The sequence below is a fragment of the Acartia tonsa genome, chromosome 2 (assembly GCF_053477335.1).
Source record: "Acartia tonsa isolate MP-2025a chromosome 2, ASM5347733v1, whole genome shotgun sequence".
NCBI lineage: Eukaryota > Metazoa > Arthropoda > Copepoda > Calanoida > Acartiidae > Acartia > Acartia tonsa.
The window spans coordinates 35,730,999-35,757,376 of record NC_137261.1 but is presented as its reverse complement, the minus strand read 5'-3'; the positions used below and the strand labels follow the sequence as shown (position 1 = coordinate 35,757,376).

Below are 26,378 nucleotides of genomic sequence, written 5' to 3'. Positions count from 1 at the left end.
GTAATTTAATTTGCATATTTCAATTGCAATTTTATTTTACGCAATTTTAATTCACGAAGATTTAAAATTATGAAATTTTAATTTTCCGATGTTTGATGATTTTACAGTCATATTTTATTTAGATTTAAGTATCTATTTTATTAAACATGTTAGATTTAAGGATTACCTATCTTATCTAAGAATGTCTAGATGTAAGCCCGAGTATTTTTCCGCTGGAGAAAATGCTTAATTTTGAGAAGTTTTTTATGAAAATTCTATTTTTCTTTTCTAGCAAAAAGATTTAGTAGAAAAAATGTCATTATTTAATCTTTCTTTCTTTGATTAAAAGTTTGAGTTGATTATTTAATTATTGATGCGATTTTTAATATAAAAATCATTTGCCTATTATTATGTAGGTACCTAATCAAAGTTTAGGTACTATTGATTATTAATTCATGTATTCGCAATTACATGGTCTGTAATTCTAACTTTAATTGAGGTTATGAGGCCATGATTAATGAGATGTGTGAGTGGTAAATGTGCATTTCATGAATGTTGAATGCTTTTCCCATTCCTTATTCCTATCCTTATGTGGTAGTGGAGTCGGTTTGAGTTATTGTGGTGTTCGTAAGTTACCATAATTAATTTTAGGCCTGATGGCCATGCCATTTTAAACTCTTGTAATTTATGCGTTATGAGATTGTGATTTTGTGGACACTGTCTGCACGCATGATGCTAAGATGAGTTATTGTGTTCGATTCCCAGTGACCAGACGGGTGTGTGTTGGAATGACTTTTCTTGTATTCCCTGGCAAGTTCGAACCCATTAATTCCCTTTTCCTTACACCAGAGAATGAGTGTGTTACGCGGCATTCCTAACTATCTCCGCGCTTCGCTTGTAAACAAACAAAGGCGCGCACATTTTTTCCTTGTTGATTCCCATGTGAAGAGCTACGTGAATAAAAATAATGTATTGGATGGATATACATGCGCTCTAATCCGTGGAAGATCTCAAATAAGCCTTCCTGCTTAGTTTGACGTATAATGTGGTAAGAATTTATCTTTAATTCTTAATAATAAGTGTAGTATGGTAGATTTTTACGAAGAAATTTAAAACATTAATTTTTCAATAAATAGACCATTTAACTGCTAACTTTTGACATACGAATATTTTCCTTAATTTTATTGATCATTTGAATCTAAAATTATCAATTTCTGATGCTATTTAATATGTTTCGTGCCAATTTAAAGTTTTTTAGAAATTTTATATTTTTAATTAAATTGAAATCACGCAACCTCGATATACAAAAATAATAAACCATTAATATTATGTTATTAATTTTTATATTTTTGTTTTAGATGCACCGTTTTCATGGTAATAAATACACATTTGTAAACATTCACATGTTGGTCATTCGGAGGGCTTGGAGATTAAGATTTCGTGTACGGCAAGGCATGCGTACCGAAACACTTTATATGTGCGTTAATCCAAATAATTAAAATCATTTAGAATTTGTTTCCATATTTTTTATTTTATTATCTAGAAGTTATTTTTGGATTACCTGAAAATTTAGAATTTTATAATTGTTATGGCATTGAACTATTTTGAAATTTGTAAACTACACATTAAAACTTTTTTGAAGAATGCTTTGTTTTACATATCAAAATTTTAGGTGAACATCAATATATTTTATATATTTTTTGACATTCTTAAGCTTTAAAAAAACTTGTATAAAAATTTTAGTAAACTAGAAAAATTCATACCTTTTCTTTTTTACCTTTTTTTCAACCACTGCAAAAATAATGTTTGTTTTTTATTTAGCTTTGCATTAATTATAAAAGAAGTTTACCATTTGCAGTACATTTTATATGTATAGGCATATTACCATAATATTAATCACATTAAAAACGAACAACTGCTGTAGAGAGATCTTATTTGCATAATTTCAAAATTTCGTGATGAATTTTGTAAGTCTGGGCGAATAGAAAATATTTTTCTATGACCATAAGTTAGAATGAAAACAATATTAAGAAAAGGAGTGCATATAATTGATTCATGTACACAGAAATTTTTCCTCAATTTGTGAATTAATTAGATGATGTAATTCTTTCACATTTAAACTTATTGCCATTTAAACTCTTCTGTCTGTACATATGATCAAAATTATTGACATAAAAATAAAATAACAAAAAATAAAATGACAAAAAAAAATTATTAAAATAAAATTCACAAATATCCGAACCCTATTCCCCAGGGAGGGAGAAGACATTACAAATTACACTTGTACCAAAGTTTTTATATTTTATTCATTGTCTCAAAACTAAGGGTACTTGAATTTAGATTAGTTGGTTCCAAAGTAGTTTGTTTAAACTTTGAAACCAATCAGTTCAATCTTTAAAAAGGGTAATTATTTTCTTATAAAGGGAGGTTTAAATCAATTAGTCATTATTTGACTTATCCCTTAAGATCCCTGATGGTGACATTGTATTGGTCACTCTGTCTTTATTATTTTTCCCTATTCCCTGAAACTCTGAGTGACACTTTTGTGACATTGTGATGGCCACTAGACCTTTATTATTGATCGAATTTCAGACATAATCTTCATGTCAAGTCGATTTTTAAACAACATTTTTTTTCTTGTCTGTCCTTTTCATCAATTCATTTCCTATTCTAAACCTATATTGTTTAAACAATTCTGATTAATTTGTAATTCTTGGTTGGTTGACCGATCATAAGTTCATCTTTAAATGAATCTGTTTTGACTTTATGAAAGAATGTCAAAAAATTTAATAGATCTTCGTTGAAAAAATGATTAACGTTTTCATAAGGCATAACATTTTACACGAAAGGTATAACTATTACATGAAATCTAAAAGAGTTCACCAAATATTGATATTAAATTGTAAATTTCAGACTCTATAAAATGCTTGTTTTGAGATAGTTTGTTAAACAGAAATAGAACAATATAAAGTGAGCGTAGCAACTCTTATAGCAGCTTTGTAGTGAGCCCACTATCAACATTGTTGGGTTTGTGTGACTTTGTGAGTGTGAATACCCGCCCTAAACCATCAACCATCAACAAATGTAAGTTTTTGACATATAACTGTTTTGGGGATAAATTCTTCATAGGATTAAACAATAGAATTTTGGTAAAAAAAACTAACCAAATGTTTTTGTTTGATGTATTCAAAGTTTAAAATATTTTGTTTGTATTTGGAAAGATTACGTGGCCATTTTACTGTTGGTTAGCATTTTTGTACAGTAGTAGCGTTAAGTATTATTAATGAAACTAATATTCAAAAAGTAATTTTCTATCTTTCCAAATGCAGTTTCATTATCAGTAATAATATTTGGGTTGAGTAACCTTGTCTTTAGACATTGGCTGCAGCGACGACTTATTTTAAAATGTACAGCTGCGGCAAAGGGTGGCCTTAGATTGAGTGACGTGTGTCTGGCTGTTGCTTCCTTTAAGCTTTATCAAAGAGTGGCTGAGGTGGGATGTGGTTGAAGCCTTCTGTGTTAATTATGTCAGCTGCGCGGCTTAATATGACTAAGGCTGACGAGTTCTAAATAACTTAATACTTTAACAACTACCGGCTTCGCCCCTAGCCTCTAGGGGCTTTGCCCCAAGAGGTAATTTTAAAAAAATGGAGATGCAACCACTTATTTAGAACATATTTTAAAAAAAACATATTTTGGTGTTGCGAACCATAAATTTATGGGTTCAATATTTTTTTTTTTTTGGGGGGGGGGTTGAGGGTGTCCCACCCCCATAGAAAATAGCATAAAACCACCACAGGACCAGTATGTATATTCCCTGAAGAGTAGAATCCGTTCGGTTCAGTGGTTATCGAGATCTTAAGGGACAGACAGACAGACGGACGGACAGACAGACAGACAGACATCATTCTACTTTGTATTATAGATGTTTAAGTATTTTTCAAGATAGGCAAATCAAATACACCAATAAAAAAAATTCTTGGTGTTAGAACGAAATATTTGTATTCAGAGATCTTAAGGAATATGACGTTGAACAATAAATAAATATTCATCTCCATACTTCACTTCATTTCTATAAATTATTAGTTTCAAAGATAGGACTCTGATAGCCCAAAAGTAACAAATCAAAATTCAATAAAAGTATCCAAAGTTTATTGTCAACGAATAAGATAACAGTAGAAATCTGTTATCAGAGTAATTTATGTTCCAATGTACCTTCCCTCCCGGCCCTGATAAATAGTGCAGTACTAGTTGTATCCCTCTCATTCCCCAGTCCCAAATAATGATGTTATTTGCTTGTAAATTGTATGAATGAGTAAGGTGAACACAAATTACCATCCTTTCTCTTATAACGTATCATTTTATTTTTGTATTAAGATTCTCTATAAAATTTCTTTCATAGACAAAGTATAATAAAGATTCAATTAATTTTGATCAAAATCTGTCATGAAAAAGGAATTCTTATTCTTTTCTCCCTTGCTTAAAATGTTTGTTTAGGTTGGTTTCCATTATAGCACACATGTAGAACCTAAACTTATTCTTGGTTATGTAAGGTTAAGCAAAGGACAGAAAATTAAGATTAGTGGTTCGTAAAAAAAAGGGCCCTGTATGGTTTGAGCCCCTTAGAGGGACTAGTCATATGTATTTATCTTCCAAGTTTCAATATCAGGGGGGGGGGGGATTTTATTGGTCAAAAAATGTGTTTGATTATTATTACAAAAATGTGCCTATAGTTATAATCGTACATATGATAAGTATTAGAATCCCCTGAAAAGCATAGAGCCTCCTACCTATCAATAACATCGTATGTTCGTGGCCGCTGTCCATAGTATAGTTCAAACAAAACCCTGGATAACTAAGGGTAGCCAAATCTCTCCTTTTCTGTCCAAACACCCCTAGTATTAGATTAAGTAACATCCAACTGACAACCAACTCTTTGATTGATCGACCTTTGTCTTAAATTCCAACTGCGAATTGTAGTGGTATTGATTTGGGCCACGCACCTGACATATTAGCAGTAGCCATTTTTAACGTCTTTAGTTATGACGCAGTGTAAAGCATAGATTCGAAACTATCACCTCCTTGACGGCGAGCGGATTGTATAATAGGTCTCCAGGTACTAAGAAAATAGAAATAGAAAGTATATAAAATAATGTTATAATAATTCATCTATGTTTACTTGATTTTTTTCATAAACATTGTACATATATGGTAGGCCTAATATTAGAGGCCTTAATTCCAGGAAGGAAGTTATTATTTACAGTTCAACTTTTCCACATTTTAGTACAGCTATGGTTGTTTGCTTATGTATTTCGGTTTCAAAAAGAGTTTTTTCCTATTTCCTCAAAAACACAAATTAACCTTTTGAAGAAAAATCTTGTATACCTTATGTTAATTTTGTTGAATAGGGCCTGGGATAAGAAAGACCCTCCGGGACAGTATCCCGTACGGATAGGGCCCCGCTAGGCTAAAGCCTCATGAAAGAGCAATACACTTGTTTTTTCTTCAAAAGTTTAGATTAAATGGTTGGTTGGGTTGATGTTTAAAAGTCTTTAGGAAAGATTAGGCAAGGTTTTGCACTGCACTTATTAGATATGGAAGTTTTTGTATTGTCTTACTTTTCTTTTACAATACATATAGATACAAAGTAGTACAGAAATATTAAAATTAAAATACATAAGTATTTTTAGTGCATAAAGAGCATCCCTTTAATTCCTTACTTTATTAATGTTTTACACATAGGCATAGTTGCATGACTGGGCCTAACTATTCAATAAAAACAATTTTACATGGATACAAGGGTAGGATAATTTAAGAAATATTACAATTTAATATTTCTTACAATTGTTAACATATCCAAATTTTAAAACATCAAAATATTTTGTCTATTCCTAATTTCAAATTGTCTTTTGTATTCTAAGGGAGCCGAAAAATGTACTGGTCCCCAAAGTTTGGCTTTTATTTGATTGTGTTTGATCGAGTTAAACTTTTTAACCAATAATTTTAATTGCTTAATATAATTAGGGATGAACATAAATTTATCGTCCATTGTCTTATCCACGAAGATTTACCACTTTTCTTGCAATTAAACCAATTATAAATTCATCCATCTTATGCACGCAGTTCCTATATCTTTTTCTACGCATGTAAATGTTCATCTATTAAGTACTCTATTTCTCCTAATTTTTCTTAATTGAATATTTAAACATTTTAAAAGTTCAACACATTTTTTATCTAAAGGGATAAAAACACCAAAACAAAAAATTGAATTACGAACACAGTAATAGTGTCTGACTGATTATGACGTAACAAAAAAAATTAGCTAATGAGAGGCCACCATAAATTTTACCATTGGTCAATAACGGCCTCTCATTGGCTAATTTTTTTTTGTTACGTCATAATCACTCAGACACTATTACTGTGTTCTTGAATTACTTATTCAGTGGATTAATAATTATAAGTTGAAAGGTTTGACGCGATACAGATTTAGTCTCCAAAGTTTTTATGTCAACAAATAATTTAAATTTCTATAAAATTTTGGAGGCCACAAAATTCAATGTATCCTCTCTCTAGTTTTAAAAGAAAATGTCCTTGTTTGATCCCAAAGCCATTTAAATTCCCCCTTTACCCCACTGTTGACTGTTAAACTCATCTTCATACCCCGGGGCCATTATAATAACCTTTCCTAATTGATTACACCTTCAGATATAAAGAATTTACATTAAATTAAAAGATGTAATTAAATAAGAATCAAATTTAAAACACAGAATAAAAGTTGGCTGAAAGATTTAAATTAATCAATTTTAGTATTGAATAGTTTAATATTAGCTATCATATATGCTTACTCGATTTTGAAAGAAAAAAGGTTGCATTTTTATCAAGGATCTTAAAGTTAACCCTTCTAAGGATTTTTAGAAGAAAAATTTGGACACTGTTAGACCCAACAAACCAATGTAGTACCAACATATTTTAAACCATCGAATTAGAGAACGTGTTTTTTAAAAAGAGCAGCATTTTCTTGTAAATTATACTGGTTCCCAAAGTTTCCTGACACACAATTTACATCTTTTAATTAAAATTATACCACCATTTATTTTAATTTACAGTGAATAATGTTGATTTTCATTGTTCACAAATCTATCGTCCATTGTTTTATCCCTTGAGATCCGTGGATATTATGTGATGATGGTATAACATAACTAGAGTAATCTCCATACAAAGTATAGTATTAGTGTTACACAATTTTATCCATAAATACAAGAATACGGAGATAGGTAAATGAACAATAAAACCATATTGCCAATATTTTAAACCAAGAAAGTTTTGTTAAGGAAATAAACGGGGTTGGGTATCTCGAATTTTAGATAAAAAGAAACTGAATCTATTATGTTTTTACCAAATATTACACTATGTATGCAATAATATCCGAATTTATGAAAATTGTCATTCAAACTTCAAGAGAAATATAATATACCTTTAATTGTACAATCCTTGTATCCCAACCACGCCTAGATTATAAGAAAATATAAGGATGAGTTGCTTCAAGTGAAAACGCCATTTCAAAATATAAATATTTTATTTCATAAAATGTAAATCATAAATTTATTTTTAAATTAGGAATTTACATACCATTTCGTTTTTTTAAATATATCTCTTTATTTCACTAAATGTTGAATAACACGATTTTTTTTCTAAAGGAAAAAACTAGTAGAGTAACTGCACTCCCAAAGTTGAAAAAACTTCCCAAACCTCAAAATTCTTTAAAAATTACTTGCGCTGTTCTGTTTGCATTATCTATCTGATGAGAAGGCGAGTATTAGTTCCACTTGACTTTAAATATGGTTTATGATAAGATGGTAAAAAGGTGATATTTACAACATATTCGCGCCGGGGAGCCTTTTATAGTCCCCTCATGATCATTCTTTTGCTCATCTCTCCCCTCAGGGATTAAGGATGTGTTATCTAAAGATAAAATAATTCACAATCCTTGAATTAAAACAACCACTGACTTATCCCTCCCCAAACATATGAAAGCTACAAAAGGCAGAAAGTAAACAAAAATCATATTTATTTCTTGTCACTTTCCTATGAGGAAAATATTTTATCTTCGTGTAACATATCCTTAATCCCTGATGATTCTGCTTGTATGGCGTACCAACATTTTTATCTAGGTGTCCAATTATCATCTTTATTTCTAGCGCATCCACTCGATATTGAGCTTAGTCTGTATCTTCATGCCGTCGAGACACTTTATAAAACACGAGGATCTTCTACATTCTTTATAAAAGTAACAGGGTCAGGATGTGTATGTCTGTCTGTATGTCTTTACAGAAGGATATCTCTTACTGCTGGATCGACATGGTTCTCCTATGCAATGTAGTTTTTCATACGTTCTGGAAAGGTTTATTATTATTTCTATGGAGGGACCCACCATCCATCTCTATGCCAAAACTATGGTTGAATACGACAATTAGTTTTTTTTACTTAAAGAGAGGCACACGTATTCATTATTTGAATCATGCGATGTTTCTTTCTGTTGAAATAAACTTCCCTGCAAGACAAAAACTATAACAACAGGGTGTGTTCAAGTGTTGTCTCAAATTAGATTTTTATATTTAATATCAAAAATATGGATAAAAATTACAAAAAATTCTTATTTTTTTTAATAAATATTTTATGTATAACTACATTCTACAAAATTGAAATTGATTAAAATTTCTAAATAACTCTCTCTATCTTTGGTTTTCTTACTACTCTTTCTTTTGAAGAGTATGTACACCGTATAAATGAACATGCTTACATACAATTTAGTCACATCACTTTCTATACATACTTTTTATTTTCTAACTTTTTGTCAGGCTATAAAAGGCAAAGATGAGTATTATATGCGCGTAAAATCAATGTATTACAACACATAGGCCTTTTTGTTTGAACGTAGGAGGTCTTACACTAAAATGGAAGTTTTTAATGAAAAAATAAGCCTAACAAGTATTACACTAATATTAGAAACAATAAAATTAATCTGCTAATTAAAGAATACATTTTAAATAGAAGAAACATAATATATATATATAATATATATATACATAAATATTTATTTATATTGACTTTTGTATTTTATATCTATACGTTACAGGGTGTTCTTTTGAATAAATGCCAGTTTAATCAACATCAAATCTTAAATTGATGTAGCAGTTTATCATTCAGAAATTTAATTATAAGCTGAATGTATCTTTGTTAAAAGGGCCAATAAATAAGACTAAATAAGATTGGCTTAAACAACAAAATATTTATTTCAGATGTAAAGTTTCAACAAATTTTATTCTTTGGTCTTTTGTAAGTTCTTAAATTTTCATTTACCTCAGCAATGATGGACTTAGAGGCCGAACAAAAAACAAACCAACTAAGACAACAAAAAACTATACAACAGCCTCTCTGCAGAAAAAAAAACGGCACCTTAAAACCTCCACGGTTCACCCTGTATAAAAATTTCAGGTCACAAAATAGGGAAGTGATCAAATATAAAAGTGACAGCTCTGCCTCTCTCTCTTTAAGCTCTTCATGCTAAGGAATAAATGGATAGGTCAAATAGAGATTAGTTACGTTTTCCTCCATTAAAACATAACAACAAAATTTTGTTATTAAAAAACATACTTTTTGAATGATTTCCATATTTTTATTTAAACATAATATAATAGGTACTGCTATTTTTAAAGGAATATAGTAATATTAGAATTCTGGGTCAGATTAAGTTATCCCCCATTGATCTCTCCCTGTATGCCTGAAACTGCACACAATCATTCTGAAGACACAAATATCCAATGTTTAAAATAGATATCCGCATATTTTATAGTGCAGCTTCTCAATAACTGCTTTGTCTTTTTTATATCTGTCCACCATTGTCTTGTATATTTTGCAATATTAGGATTTTTTTTCAATCCTATTGTATAAAGTAGTATGGGTGCTTCATTATTATATTTTTTACAACTCTAGGGATGGTATTAAGCTTGTTTTCTAGCCCCTTGCTGTCCCTTTCAGTACTGAGCCCCTAACCGCTTAAAAATGAATAAATAAATAGCTAATCGAGAATAAACATCATATAAAATATGTAATAATCATTATCCAAATAGTTTTCTTTCCAACTGTTAGAAAATAGAAACTTATTCTTATTCGTTGGCCTGAAAACTTAACCCTTTACAGTCGGGTCCCTTGCCGCACCTTAATCAGTTGGGGGGGGGGGCGTTCAACGCACCCCCCCCCAATTATCTCAGTTCCTATTAGAGCTAGAGGGCTTAAAAGTTTTGTGCAAGTCCCCTGTTTGATAATGAATTTCCGACCTGAAGTGAATCAAATTTTCGCTTCCTTCACCCCTTCACAACCTTTGTTTTTAGGTCCTTTTTTACTGAAAAATTTCAAACGGCTGTAATTTTCTTATTTTTGAAGCTAGAAGAACAATGTTTTTACAGAAAATGTTTATCTTTATGTAAATTTTATATTAGAAATATCAAAACATAAATTTCAGCGGCCGCTGCTGTACTTGGCAGCCGCCGCAGTCGGCGGTCGGCGGGAGAACGGCGGCGGATCTTTATGAAATTTTAATACGTTATGTAGACATGTAAGGAAAGCTTAAGTTTAAAATTTGAAGTCTCTAAGTCAAAAATTGCGGTCACAGAAGCCTTTTAAAGATTTATGGAGACCTGGAGGATCAGGACCTGCAGGACCATACCTGGAACCTGAAATTGACTTTAACACCTGTATTTCATATGAGAATGTACTACTAGAGGATATTTTAGTATTTTAGTAAGATAAAATGCTTTGTTTAAGTCAAAAAAATCTTTTTGCTCTTTACCTGGATCACCCTGCCAGGTTTGCTGGCATCCTGTGCCCGCCAGGATGGAGATATTCAAAAAAAATTCCAACTTTCAGTTATGTGTCATACCCATACTTAAAATGTCACGCAGTTTGGGCTCTTTATCTTTCACACACAGAAAATGAAATGAGAAAGAAAAAACCGGATGGGGTTAAGGGTTAAGGTACTATTATTGACTCTTGATTAGTTGGTTCAATCTTAAAGTGTCCAAACTTTTTAATTGATAATTTTTACTAATTGAAGCGAAAATCTTGTTTAATATCATAGAGAATAAACATCAATATATCATTAATTAAGATCCGTGCTTTAAACTCTCATATTACACAATTTCAATCGATTTAAGTACGTCTGTATAGACAGATGAGATATAATGTTTTGGTAATATACATTATACAATATACATGCTTGTATATATTCATAAAAACATTACTCAAATAAACTATTCAAATGACATTATAATAAACTACAGTCTAAAATAGTTTTTGGAATTAACGTGCTTTTTGTCAATCTTGTTAATGTGTTTAAAATTCATATTAAGTTTCATAAAAGAAATTTAAAAGTAGAATTTATTAAGTGTTTAATCCTTTAAAAGTATGTTAAAACAGGGGATAAATAAAAAGTGGTAGAATAAACTCACATATTTTAAAATTAAAGAACATACACGTTTCCCCTATATTTATTATTAACTACAATCTTATAGGATTCCAGATATCATAGAGATGAGACAATAGACGATAAATTAATGTACATCGACAAACAAAAGTTACTCTTCAGTAGAAGAGTTGAAAATTTTGAGTAACTAGTAATTTTCAGTCCAATGTTCCCTCCATTCTTGTGTACCGGCCTTCAATGATTCTAACTTAATTGAGACTAAACAAACAAAGAACATTCTTTGTATAAAAAATAATGAGCTTTTAATCAGAAACATGAAATAAAAGAAAATATTATAATAATTAAGCCCAATATTTGTACAAGGTACGGCCCTAATTAGCATTATCAATACATTGTGTCATAGATAGATACATACATATATTGGTTGTCAAAAAATAGTTAGATAGATAAATTGATAGATTGGCTGATAGAACATTAAAGTAAAAGAATAGAGGGGACACGAGCTATATATAACTGGGCCCCAGTGCCAACTTTCAATTAGGTTTTGAATATCAGCCAAAAGCGTCGTAAATACAAATTCAGCTAAGTCGCTGCAACAGAGCATTAGAGGCTAGGGGCGAAGCCGCTAGTTAGGATTAAAAAGCACTGCTCGCCTTTGTCCCCATAAACCTAAAACTTAAATTCACTTGTTTGTTAAAGATTCTGAAATTCTTAAAGGATGAATTGTCTGTTTAAGAAAAGTATGGACAAGACATCCAGCTGAATTTTAACGTTATAATATATGACGGTTTCATTGAGACTGACACGCGGATGCCGAACCCTGTTGGAAGATAGGAAGAGGATAAAATTGTCATCCATTTACCAATCCGTATCTCTCGGCCGTGGGTTGCAAAAGTTGATAATGAAATAATTTTGTTTGTAATTAGTAGAACAGAATAAAAACTAATTAAAATTAATTTTAATAGAGAAGAAAGGAATAAAACATAGATAATGATAAAAAAAATGAAAAAGAATAACAAAGCAAAAAAGAGATATTTCAGTTTTTTTCACCTTTAAATAAAAAATCATAATTTAAATGTTTTACTATTTTTTTACATACTAGCAACTGTGGCGCTAGCTTCTAGGGGAGCTGTATTTAAAGGGGTTAGAAGAGGCATAAATATAGCCTTAAATTATCGTAAGGCTTAAAATTAAAAATGAAATAGCTAAAACCTTTATAGGACCTAAAATCTTACATCAAATAAGCTTCCATAAAATAGAGAACTCAATAAGTTCAGTATTTATTAAGAACTTAAGCTACAGACAAAAAAACTGAAAAATTATAGAATAATAGACAATTTTCAACGGATATTAAAATAAAAAGAAAGTGATACCAGTTTTGTAAGCACGGGCCTAAGTCTACTCGGGACTAAACAACTGGTTTTAATCTTTTATTTTAATATCAGCGGAAAGATGTCTAATACGAAGCGATAAATAAATATTACTTTATCTTTATAACCTTACGGCGGCAGATAAAATTATTGATAATAATTGAAATCAAAGTTATTCAAAATTTCGGCGCCTCTAATCAGTCTAAGATAATATCTGATTGTGATTCCTGAAGATATATTACAACAAAATATCACTGTATAATATTATTAGGGGTAAACATTCAAATGCCCCGCCTCAAAAAGCCAGTAATAGAATTTAAAGTTAATATTTTGGACTTCCAATCAAATTCAAGGTAAATTATTCAGGTTTAAACTTAAACCAGGGGTATATATTCTGCATGGTTGACCCTGCTAAAGTGGGGGGAAGAATAATAAATATAAGGTTGGGGGGAAAAATGTAAAAAAAATTAAGAGAAATGAAAACATTTTTTTCCATTTTTCTCTTCCTTGTTGAAAAAAAATCTAAAAGAATATGTGGGATAATATAATACTATGAATAAAATTAAGAATTCTGAATGTTTTTTTTCTATTTTTTCACCCTTCTTGATGTAAAAAACTAGTAGGGGGAAGAAAAAAAACCTTTTTTACGGCAGTGGTAAAAAAATTTATTCTTGTGCAGAATATACAACCCTGACTTAAGTGTTAAGTGGAGGGGGTTGAGTGCAAAACAATGAGTGCAGGGGTTGTTAGTTTGTTAGTTATATATATGCCATGAGAGGGGGGGGGGGTAGAGGAAAGAGGTAAAAGGCTATATAATGCAGGGAGAGGATGGGTTGATCTGTTTATTACACTAGTTAAGTTAAGTGTTCATACATTTCAGCCACTAATTGTAATCTACAGAAGGGTAATTTGTAATTCAAAGAAAATTATGGAGTAGCCCCTCTCTTTACTTGGAATTGTAAAACTTTTAAAAATCTTTTACATGTTTATGTTTTATATGTTATGTATTATTTATATGTTTTAATTGAAGAATACGAATTAATTTAATTACTTTAAATTAATTTAGTTTTATGATTATGTTTAACAATGGTAGATGAATTTTTGCTAGCATTTTATTTTTGCTGACCTGTATGCAATCCTAATCATACTACTAATGCTTGATAATTAGTGTCAATTCATTTCAGCAAAGATAAGTTTTTAAATTCTATTGGGGACCCTACAATATTGTTAAATCAAATATTAGAAGAATAACAGTATTATTGAATATTTTAAGATAGTTAAGGCTCTTTTTCACATAACTCTATCTATGATCATTTCCTATTTTATTTAATAGTAATGTATGAACACCATGCATGATGTATTTATTGCCATGAAGGGGGGGGGGGGCGAAGGAGAAGTGACACATTTGGAATTTTGGGGAGAGGGGAGGGGATACATTAGGAAAGGGAATTATATGGCATGTATAATAAATTCTCTTAATGAGGGTGGGTTAATATCATTATCACTTATGCTTCAGTAATACCTACAATAATAAAATGTCTATTTTAGTAAGTTTTTTTTATAAATTACCATTTTTGAGCATTTCAATCAGTTTTTTTTTTAAAACTCAACATATTTTTTCAAAATTATTTGAATATTTTGGCACAAAATAACAAAGCAGTTTAAAAATTCTATCTATAATGCTTATTGGCGCTGTTCAGGGTGTTCAACCCCAATAATTAACATTGAGACCTTTAAAATTAGGCGGGAAATTAAAATACCCTATTGCTGGGTTTCTCAGGCCCGGGCTATGTGATACCTCGTCCATTATTAGGTTACACTGCAGATGTGCTGTTATAGTACAATGGTATATAAACTTTAGGGGCTTTAAAGGATGCTTTCTAAGGATAAAGAAATCTTTAAACTGCAGACTTATTTCAAGATTTATAAAAAAAAATGTAAATAACTTTATTGATATTCAACATTGTGGTTGTGTAGTTGTGAAAAAGGAATCATCTTTAACAAATATTACAATATTGAAGCGAAGATTAACTAATTTAATGTTAGATAATCGGGCAAGCGATCATCAACGCTAATAGAAAGACAGTGCTTTATACGTTCGTACATTTTGAGATGTAATTATAGATATTCTACGCTTTTTATTATTAGCCTAAAACCATTTTTCGACATGTGTGAAGCTTCGCTAAAAATAAGATTTTAATCGGTTCAGTTGTTATTAAAATCTTTAGCTACAGACAAAAAAAACTTACTATTTTACATAATAGAGTTTTGGAGAATTGGTTATTGAATAAATTATTAAGACAACTTATTTCTACATACAATTGTGAATTTTAACCCTACTTATTTGTACAGAAACATAGACTTCATAAATTGAATTTAAATAATTATGACTGAACCCTTCTTCCATGCACTTTATTTCTCTTAATTCTGATCCGAAAACATGATTTCATCAAATTATGAATATATTTAGGAATATAGGCATAAATAAATTGAATATCAATAGCTTCACCGCTCCCGCATTCTTTAATTGGAGGCTTTTTAGGTCCTAGAATATTTGGGCGGCAAAATGCTGATATTTCTCTTTTCCTTTTATGCCATATTTTCTACGTGCAAAATGATAAACTTATTTTAATAATTACACACAACTGTAATACACTGTAAACTGTTATATTGTTTGTTTTCTAGACATCTTTTATTGTTTTGTGCTTCGCTACTTATGGCTGTTGTTATATTTGTTATATTTGTTATTTCCTAACCATACATACAGGATTTGATTGAAAATATAATATGATGGAAATTTTAATTTAATTAATTAAATTGATATCAAATTTTGGGCACTTAAGGCAGCAAAGCAAGGATTATGGACAAATATGTTAATTTTTGAAAAGGCAAGTAAAACAAGAAAATTAATTCCAGGGCTGAAGCATTACTGTGTTTAGACTCGCCTTCCCTCGTAGCATTTTGTCAATATGGCCAAAATAAAAGAAGTTATTTATAAATTAAATGGATGTAAAATAAACGTGGATATCATGACAGGGAAAAATTTGACGTCAATTTAGGTTGCTTTTATGAACCTCATTTATTGGTTAGTTCGTTCATCCAGCCAGAGTGAAGGTATTGGGGCAAAGGGGGTGGATGGGGGGGGGGAGTTATCGTTATTTTAGCCAGCTACAAGTTTCACTTAATTAGAATGCCTGATAATCAAGTGTAAGTGTGGTATCCGCCGAGGATCAATGGCAGACACCGGAGTTCAATTAGATTACGGCAGTGTGACAGACGTGGACACCTTACTATAGAGAAGCTACGCTTCTCTAGCTTTCACTAGATAATGATCAACATCTACTTTCAGTTGTCACTTTATTGAAGGGTTAAGAGATACTGCAGTTATATACAACAAACAAGAATTACATGGATAGGAATAAATAATCATAACATAAAAGCATAAATAATACATATACAATGGTCAGTTTGGGCAATAATGATTCCCCCATCCCTGGAAAGGGTGGGGGAGAATTAAGAATACAGTTAACCATAATAAACATGACAGATTCAAATCATTAATTCTAAGCGTAGGGAGGGGGTCACTAGACCCCTTCCCCAGGACTCGGGGGAGGGCCATTGGCCCTACACCGAACCCCAGATCAGGGGTGCCATAGAGATGGCTCACGGTTGCCGAATACCACAACTCTCCCCTCGGAAGGCTGGAAGGTGGTTTCCCTACCAGACTTCCGACAGTGGTTGAGGCCTTCGGCCCGCTCCTTAGGGCTAAAATATATATATACAACCGATAATGATTCAATGGAATCCTAGTGGTGAGTATCTTCTTAGGGTTGATGGGCTCCCAATGTGGGATAGAAGGCAGAGGCTGACTTGGGTTGGATACGTTGGTCAGCGCCGGCAGGTATCAGGTTTGGTGGTGGCACATTTGTTGCTGGAACGGTTAGCAGTGGGACCTGCGGGTTGTTGTTGGCAGCGGCTGGGGCACTGGCTGCCAGGTTGATTGTCTGAGCAGCGGCCTGTCCTCCTGAGGGGCCGCGGGGTCTGCCAGAGGGCGGTCCTGGCCTACCTGGGCGGTCATGCCCGCTGTCAGTTGATTTCATAGACACCATTTCCTCGGCTGCTTCCCTGCCGATGGGAATGGCATCCCAGTCCACTGAAAAGTCCCGGGACTTGGCATGGTTGAGCCTGGCTCTAGCCATCGCCTTCTTATACAAGGCTGGGTGGTACAGGAACACTTGTGATATCGCATTCAGGGCTGCCCGGACTCCTCCTTGTGCTGCTGCCAGAGAAATGATGGTTAGGTCCCCCAGCAGTTTGAGGATCAGCAGCAGCAAGCACAGGATGGCGGCGCCATCTCCCCACTCGTGGATGGCTTGTCTAAATCCTGCCCAGACATCCAGGGCTGCCTCTCCTTCCTCCGCCAGTCGGTCAATGTTGTAGGACACTATCCCATGGTCTCCTGTGGCCGAACAGCTGCCTTGCTGAACGCAGGAGCCATAGGATAGGCCGGTCAGCATGGCACTCTTGTATGCTGGGAACGCCAGCAGTTGTTGCCAGTCGTTCAACTCAGCCTGTGAATACAAACCACCTGAACTGAAGTCATCTAAGGGGTCTGTCAACAACTGCTTAGGCGTATCCAGCGGGGGTGGCCTCTTCTTGGGAGCAGGGGTTAACTCTATCCAGCCTTCCTCCGCGTGCACAGTCAGGGGGTAGGTGGAGGAACAGGGAATCTTGGTGGCGTGCTCACTGTATACCCGCGTCACAGCGTCTACAAAACCTGTGGGCTCCACTGGCACTTTGTCCCAACACTCCTTGTGTTCGCGGACAACATACTTGTGCCTTTGGCAGGTCAGCTGCAGCAGGATGTCTCCCCTCAGTACCGAGAACGTGCTCCCCTGGACACGCACCGGGTGGGCCGGATCTAGTTGCTGGAGCTTCCAGCAGTTGGCCGCTACTTCTTCTGCTGCAGTGCTTCTCATGCGTGTTTCCAGGGTAAATCCAATATAACCTGCATGGATCTGTGCTTGAAGGGGAACGTCAACATCCCTGGCCGACACTCGGGGCAGCGCAGCCGCGGCTGGGTCAGCTGCCACAAACAACGCTGGATGGTTGGTGGCATGGGCCTCGAAGTCGCAGTTCACAATTGAGGTGGGGCTGGTCATGTTGATGAAAAACTGGGCCTGATGGTCAACCAGATATGCATCCCTCACCAGGCTGGGCTGGAGGCTGCGGATCAGCCTCAAGGGGCAATCTCTTCCCAGGTGGTCCCACACGTAGGTTGCTTCCCCAGTGATACAGGACAGCTCAGAATGGGGACAATCGAGGGTCAGGTGGTCAGACTGGGACTCCACCCGTCCATCCTCCACCACATAGGTCTCCTCCTTGACCAGCAGCCGCCGCTCCTGGAGCACTAATTCATTGCGGTAGAGCTGGCCCTCAAAGTGGACGTCCTCCCCCTCGCAACCCACCCCCTCGGGGCTGTTGACGAGGGCGCCCACCATATCAATGGTGAAGGACAGGGGGTGGTTCAGCTGGAACGTCAGTGGCTGGGTCTTGCCTGGCAACGTGTATACTCGGTTCCTGGCCAGGTCTCGGCACGCTTCTGGGTCTATCTTGGTTGGCCTCATGAGGGTGGGGACCGAGGTCACCTTGAGGTGACCCCATACCCCACACCTGAATGTCCACTGGGACACGGTGAGCTGACAGCTGAACCCAGTGGTTTCCCTCACCTTGACTTGCTGCAGGACGTGGATGTCATGGCCCAGGGGCACCTCCTGGTGTAGGGGCTCCGTGTCACACATCTTTTCTTTATTGTAAGACGTGACATGGGTGGGGTTGGCACAGTCCCACCCCACCAGGACGTAGCTGGTTGTAGGCCACACGGCTGCCAGCAGGAGGCCCCACAGGACCATCCACCAATGGGAGAGGCTTCCAGGTAACCATCTTCCTCGTGCGCGCGGCTGGGGATCTCCGGCTCTGGTCACGGCTGCTTCTTGGGGCTGGACACGGCTGGGCTGCTCCTGGCTAGACACAAATTTCCATTGAGCGTTATCTGTATGCGGCCGAGGCACCCCGATACCCTCCCCAATGACAGACTGGCAAGCGACTGGCGCTTGCCTGGGTGTCGGCTCCCCTAGCCCTAAATGCTCCCTTCCCTGGTCCAAGGCATGCCCAGTGGCATGGGGCTGAAGTGCATGTGGCACAGGCTCGCCCTTACTCAATGCCCTCCCCTGCCCTAGGAACTCAGGTGCATGTGGCACAGGCAAGTCCTTATTTTCCCAATTTTCAATCTCCCCAGCCTCAAGTGCAGGGGGCACAGGCAAGGCTGGGTGTTTACAAGGTTTTGGATTCAATACATTTAACAAATTCAACTTATCCTGATGGTGAGCCGCTGGGTTCCCTTGGCTGGTAGAGGGCTCTGGATGGCATGTAGCTGGACTCTCCCTGCAGGCTGGTGGCGCTGGCTGGCATGTAGCTGGGCTCTCCCTGCAGGCTGGTGGCGCTGGCTGGCTGGGGGTGACGGGTGTCACCCCTTCCTCTGGGACCGCTGGCTCGTTCCAGGACTCAGGTCTCTCGGTGGCGGCGACGGTTGTCGCCCCAGACATCAGGTTGGAGGCTGGCTCGTTCCAGGATCCAGGTATCTCGGTGGCGGCGACGGTTGTCGCCCCAGGCACAAGGTGGGAGGCGCTGGATAGCACCCCCCCATCATCCCAGGTGGCGACGCCGGGTGGCGTCCCATACATCGATGCAGAGGTGCGGGCTAGCACCTCCTGCCTCTCTCGTTCAGCGGCTGCCAGGGCCTCCCCATACACCGTCTCAGGGACGCTGGGCAGCGCCCCTCCACTCTTGCTGGGTAGGCTCAGTCGGGCAGGTTCCATCATGTTGAGGCTGAAAGGCTGGGGCCTCAGCACCTCTGGCTCGGCTATGTTGTTGGGCTGTATCAGCTCTGGCCCCAGATGGTTAAGACTGAAGCCTAGGCCAACCCGGTTGGGCTCAGCCGCGCCGCCCAGTACGTTGATCCTAGCTGGGACAGTCCCGAACTGCGGCATCCCATCGGCTCGGTCCGCAGCTCTGGGGGCGGCTGCTTGCGGTGGTGGTGCTGGGGGCGCGCTCCCTTCCATATGGGCCACTCTGCTTGGCTTCCCTGGAGGGGCACCTTTGTCGGCGGTGCGCCTGCGGCTGGCTACCTGGGCCCAGTCAGCTCTACACTCGGCCGCCGTGTGACCGTCATAGTGGCAACGCTCACACTTGGCAGAACGGTCACGGCGTGGCTGGGTGCGCCTCTCCTCTAGGCTAACTTCCACAGGCGTTGGACAGTCTCGAGCTCGGTGGCCTCTCCCCTGGCAGCGGTAGCAGCGGCCTGGAACCTTGTCATCTGGAGCGACCTTCCCCATCTGGTGGAGACCCGGAGCCAAGGAGCCAATCTCCATTGGCTCCGACTCGTCATATTGGGGCAACTGGATGCAGGCAGATCCAGTCAGCCCGTCGGTCGAGTCCACTAAGCACACACCTTCCTTCAGCTGCTTAGTAACCATGGTCACGGTGAACATGGCCTTGCGAGTGTACTCAGGTACACTCGCAATTTCATGGTTCATCATGAGGCGTTTTACATTGGCGTTACGAATTCCACGGTTTAATTCGTCCACCAACAATTCAAGATCCTCATGATTGTAGGCGTCCCTATACAAGGCGCACTTTGTTGATATGTACGCCTGTATAGGTTCTGTCGAGTGTTGCTTGTAGTCCCTAAACGCTTGTTTAAGCGTTTGGGACTCAAAAGCAGGGCGAAATAACAATTCACACTCGGTCTTGACCTGTTCGTAGGTCAAGGCTTGGCCTGCCTCGCCAAACAGATGGGACGCCATTTCCGCCGCTTGCCCTACCAATGACAGTAGTAGGGCGTTGCGGCGGTTGAGGGAATCATGAGGTGGCACGCGGTAAGCCGCCCATGACATCTCCAGTCGGCGGATATGTGCCGACCAGGACTGCTTGGGCGGCCCTCTAAACTCCGGGAGATTGCTCAGCATCAGCTTGCGGTACTCGGCTGGGGCCGGCTGAGGGTCATCCTGGAGCCATCCTGGGGCTTGGTCACCTCCTGGGACTTGATGCTGGTCCATTGGGTCAACGGTGAAACGGCGGGCACAAAGTTATACAGGACTACAATGAATGGGTTGTCACTTGAGGCTTCCTAGCCTAACAGCCAACACTGTTTGTATCACTAGGTTGGGAGTTTTAGTTGCAAAGATATAACTTAGCTGTACTTATCAATAGTTAGGTGTTGAGGTAGATAGATGTTGAGGGTCTGAACTGCTGTCAAGAACTGATTGGGTTTTCCCTTATCACACTAGAGCTAGGAGGAAAGAAACTTGCAATTCTTTATTTGCTAAAAATACCCCTGTTAGATGCTATGGAGTAGCTCCGCTCTGGTGTGAAAGTGTGTGTGTGTGTGTGCGTGGAATCTTCTGTCCTTGTAACGCGCGTTCGCGCCGTCAAATCCGCGCACACGGGGAAAACGCGCTCTCACCCCTCAGCTCGCTCCCTCATTGGTCCGCTTCGTCCGTTGGATTTATGATGTTTTCCGCACTTTGTTGCGCTACCCGTGAATGGCGCTCTGTGTATCCGATCGCTAGCTCCACACTACAGACGGACTTAGTCTAGTGTGGGTAGGAAGGGGGGAAGCGCGTGAGGGGACGGGGGTAACTCCGTCCGTTCCCACTGTGAGGGAGGGGGGTAACTGTGTGCTGGTGTAATGGGGCCTTTGCTTCTTAATCTTAGGCTTATCTGTTATATAACCCTGATTGTATTTGCCTTCAAATGGAGAGGGGCCCCTCCCCTTCCCTTGGAATAAGGGGTGTATTGTTTTTTGTGCTGTGGGCTTGAGATTGTTTTGATTATATTACATCTAGCTTTTATTGCTGTCCTTATCACAATTGCATAACAGATTTGTTGACCAACTCTGTTCTATTTTTAGCTGTTATCACAATACACAGTAATCCAAGCCTGTTCTATTCTTAGATTTATCACAACACAACAATTTGTTTGCCAAGCTTTGCTCATAAATCTATTGTTTGGCCATCACATTAGGGTGGTAATCCCTGCAAATGTGATATAATATCTGTCTTCTAGATGGGTGGCTGCGTTGTAGCTTCTCAGGATACTCGGGGTTGACGTAGTTTTTCTCTGTTCTGGTGCACTACACCCGTATGTTAGCTCGCAGCTTGCAGCTATGTGGCATGTTTCAGCCTATCGGCGGCAGGGAATGTCCCGTCCTGCTAGCGCCACTGGTTCGGATCCTGCTATTTCTTGCAGTAAAGTTGGCCTATTTTCAGCCGTCTACACGTATTTGGCTTGTTTCAGCCGGTCCGCAGGCCTGTTTCAGCCCTTTTGGCGCTCAATTCTCCGTTAGATATCAGCGCTGCTCGCGGTTATTCGTCAGATTTCGCTGTTTTGCTTCCACAACTGCCGGATGCAGAGTTAAACTTTGCTGTCCAGGGTGGGTAATTCAGGTTGCTTGCGTCAGTTTTGCCAGATTCACTGCTGGGAGTACCTTAGCCTCAGATGCGCGTCTGCTCTACACTTGTGGTTCGCCGTAATCTCACACAGCTGTCACCAAAGTTGTGGTATCCGCCGAGGATCAATGGCAGACACCGGAGTTCAATTAGATTACGGCAGTGTGACAGACGTGGACACCTTACTATAGAGAAGCTACGCTTCTCTAGCTTTCACTAGATAATGATCAACATCTACTTTCAGTTGTCACTTTATTGAAGGGTTAAGAGATACTGCAGTTATATACAACAAACAAGAATTACATGGATAGGAATAAATAATCATAACATAAAAGCATAAATAATACATATACAATGGTCAGTTTGGGCAATAATGATTCCCCCATCCCTGGAAAGGGTGGGGGAGAATTAAGAATACAGTTAACCATAATAAACATGACAGATTCAAATCATTAATTCTAAGCGTAGGGAGGGGGTCACTAGACCCCTTCCCCAGGACTCGGGGGAGGGCCATTGGCCCTACACCGAACCCCAGATCAGGGGTGCCATAGAGATGGCTCACGGTTGCCGAATACCACATAAGATTCAAGTAATGGTAAATCAATTGCAACTGATTCAGTTGTATCTACAATTTCTAAAAGAAACCAAACCTGATACTGAGAATTGACAACACTTTAATTGATTCTTTTTATTAAAGCCTTTATGTGTCTGTGCATCAAGACACACAAATACACAAGTTTCTCCAAAAGTAATTAAATAGAGGGTCAATTGTCCCTTATTGAAAAAGATATTCGGTAATACATATGTATAATGACTACATTAAAACAAGGATGCCATCGATAAATTGTACCTAATTACCACAGGGATCACTCTGCAAAATTTGAACTTGTGGTTTCACACCTCTGGGAAATTGCTGTGCAAGCCAATGTGTACAACCCTCTTTCTAATAGCTTTATTATTGCTTTTTCCTCGGGTTGAAAACTCCAATCAAACATTGACGGGATCATATAGGACTACTGAGACATGACATTCTTACTGTAATTTTATTCTGAATATGACTGGCATGACTTTGGAATTTCTCTCAATGACAAAACAGTTTGTTTGGTTGTAGCTCTCAATCTGTTATTGGAACACCGAATCCCCCTCTAATTAGATCTTAAACAAAATCAAAGGGAATTTAGTGAAAAGTTTTTAAACTGAAAACAAATTAACAGGGAGGGAGTGGACAATGGACTGCAAGTTATCCTGACCCTTAAACTCTTAATTTGGTTGCACTATCTTATCTACAAAAATGTTTAATGTACATAAGGAGTGATTTTATTTATCTTAATCTGGTGTGTACATTTATTGTCTTAATCTCTAAAATTACAGGTTTTTTTAAACGGTAAAAATGGAGAGAGGGATTATTTGGTTGGTGCATTGACAAAAAAAAAGGATTTATTTTGATAAGACAGTGATTATGTATATGGAATCAAATATTAATGTGTAACACCTTTTAAGTAAAAGTAATAAAATTTAAGTATTAAAATTATAGATAATTGATGTGAACTAAATAAACTTTAATCTCTATGACGTACAAAATAAATATTACCACACTTGTAGTTATGTGATGTATTATTGTAATATTTTTGTATTTGGGAGTTAGATTATAACCATAAAACTGATTACACTGAAATATAATATAGAAGAAAACTATTTTTGTTACCATCATTAGCGGACTTTATTACAGATTGGCAACCACATCGGTCAAGAATCAAGGAAAATTGCTTTTGGACTTGGTAAAATTTTATTTTTTTTCAAAATTTCTTAGTCGGATGAATGGTAACTTTTAATTAAAGTAAATCTAATTTATAATTTCAAAAGATATCTAGTTGGTTACAAATAAAATTTGTGAATAAAAATCTAATTCCTTTTTTTTTAACGATAATATTGTCTGATAAAGGCAAAAAGATAATAAAAATAAAGTTTTGTCTACTAAAAATAGAGGCAAAAAGATAAAATCTAATTACGGTAATATACAAAAAAAAAGATAATTTGGTCTGATAAGGACTAAAAGATAGTAAAAACAAAGTTTGTATACTAAAAATAGGGGGCAACAAAAATTGAATTTATGCTCCATTACGTCCTAAGGTTGATAATCAACATTTTTGAACTAGTTATTATTAAATTTGATGTAAAAAAGAAAACCTTTAATCAATCAATAAATCAAGATAATAATTTTTATGTTTATGAAGCAAATTTCTCATTTAAAATTGGGGAAAATTTGAAAATTATATATTATGCAGTTAAAAGATTAATTCAAGATAGATATAATTTAATAAGACAAGGTAATACAGGTATAGAAGATAGAGGTACAGCGGAGAATCTGGATAATAATTCATCATATAATAGACAAGAAGTAGATCAAGAAATAGCAGGTCCTTTCACATTTAGTCATTTTGGAATAAATAGAACTTTAGACAGGTTTCCTGAGTTTAGAAGATATTTAGGTGGAACGATAATAATTGGAAACAGTGAAATTGATAATATCTATCATTCTGATTCAGAATAAAGTTTTAAAAATATACGTCATCAAAATATTAAAATATTGAAAACTTTCATGAAAATTGTTGTAAATATTTAAAACACAAGTGTTTTTCACCGGACATACACTGTAATTATAGTAATTATATCATTTCATTAAAAGGTTGGGAAGTTGAAAATTTTTTAATTACCTAACATTTTTAAATTGTTAAGAAAATAATATTGTAGTTTTGTACTTTGGACACAAAAGAAAAGTCTAAATTATAAAACTAAATATAAAGATAATTAAAAAAGGTAAAATAAAAGTTTTGTATATTGAACACAAAAGAAAAGTTCAATTTATAAAGCTAATAATTATTGTTAAAGTAATTAAATGATAAAATTTTGCTTAAATATTCTTGGTTTATGGAAATTAAGAATTCTATGTTCTGAAATTAGAGGGCAAAGTTGGACTGAAAAAATTCGAAGCTGTCAAATTACTCTTGGTTCTATAACTATTATAAGAATAAAGTTCAAACAAACATTGTAAAATTTTTAGGTAAAGGTAATTTTAAAAGATAATTCTACTTGTTAATCTAAAAATTGGTAAAAATAATTTTGGAAAATAACTCTACCTGATTTATCGGGAAAGTCATCAAAACATTGTTCCTGTTTAAATTTCATTGAAATTTAAAATAAAGATAGTCTCCACCAAGAAAATTGTTCCTGAAATATAATTTGGTAAGCTAAAAATAAAAAAGGTTTTGATCAAAATAAAAACTTTCAACGGTAATCAAGTTTTATTTTATACACTGTAAAAAACATTTTCCTTAAAACATAAAGGTAAAGAAAATAAAAAATGTCGGACACAGAACAACAAAATGATCCTTACTTTGCAGGTGCCAGACGAAGGAAGTTTAGTAATTGGTTTGTTAAAAATAAGGAAAAATATCTAGAAAGGCTACAAAAGTATAAAGATAACTTGGAAAATTCAAATGGAGAAAATTACAAAAGTATACGTGAAAACCATGTAGATTTTAATACAGAAACAATGGATTTATTGCGCAACAGAGAAGCAGAAAGTTATGTAACAAATTTTACAGAGCTTACTGATGATGTTTCACTTGGAAATCTCAGGGATGAAAGGGATAGAGAAATGAACTTTGAAAGAAGAAATTTTAATCAACATAGAGATAATTCTAATCAATTTAATTTTGATAGAGAAAATTTTAACACAAATGATCATGATAATAATCAACATCAAAATCAGTGGAATGAATTTAGAGGTTTTAATTATAGACAAGAACAAAGATATCCAAAAAATGAAAGATATTTTGAAAGAAATGAAAGAAATTCTAGACAATCTAGAAAAGATAGTTTTCAAGAAAATAGAGATTCTTATTTAAATAAAAAATATATGGAAGATTTACAAAAGAAAATTGATAATCTAAATATGGAAATAAAATATTTAAAACGAAAACCGGCTAGAGGAGAAAAATTTGAGGCTAAAACAGTATATAGATCTGCGGAAAACAG

The 26,378-nt window shown here is 36.2% G+C and overlaps 1 protein-coding gene across 2 annotated transcripts in view; it reads left to right on the top strand.

Annotated features, from left to right (window-relative positions):
• Positions 1–2,896: 2,896 nt before the first annotated feature.
• LOC145311690 (uncharacterized) overlaps positions 2,897–26,378 on the top strand; it is a 76,133-nt gene continuing 52,651 nt past the window's right edge. For both annotated transcript variants that reach the window (XM_080150657.1, XM_080150658.1), the window contains exon 1: positions 2,897–3,063. The gene's annotated coding sequence lies outside the window, so the exon portion shown is untranslated. The remainder of the gene's footprint in view (positions 3,064–26,378) is intronic.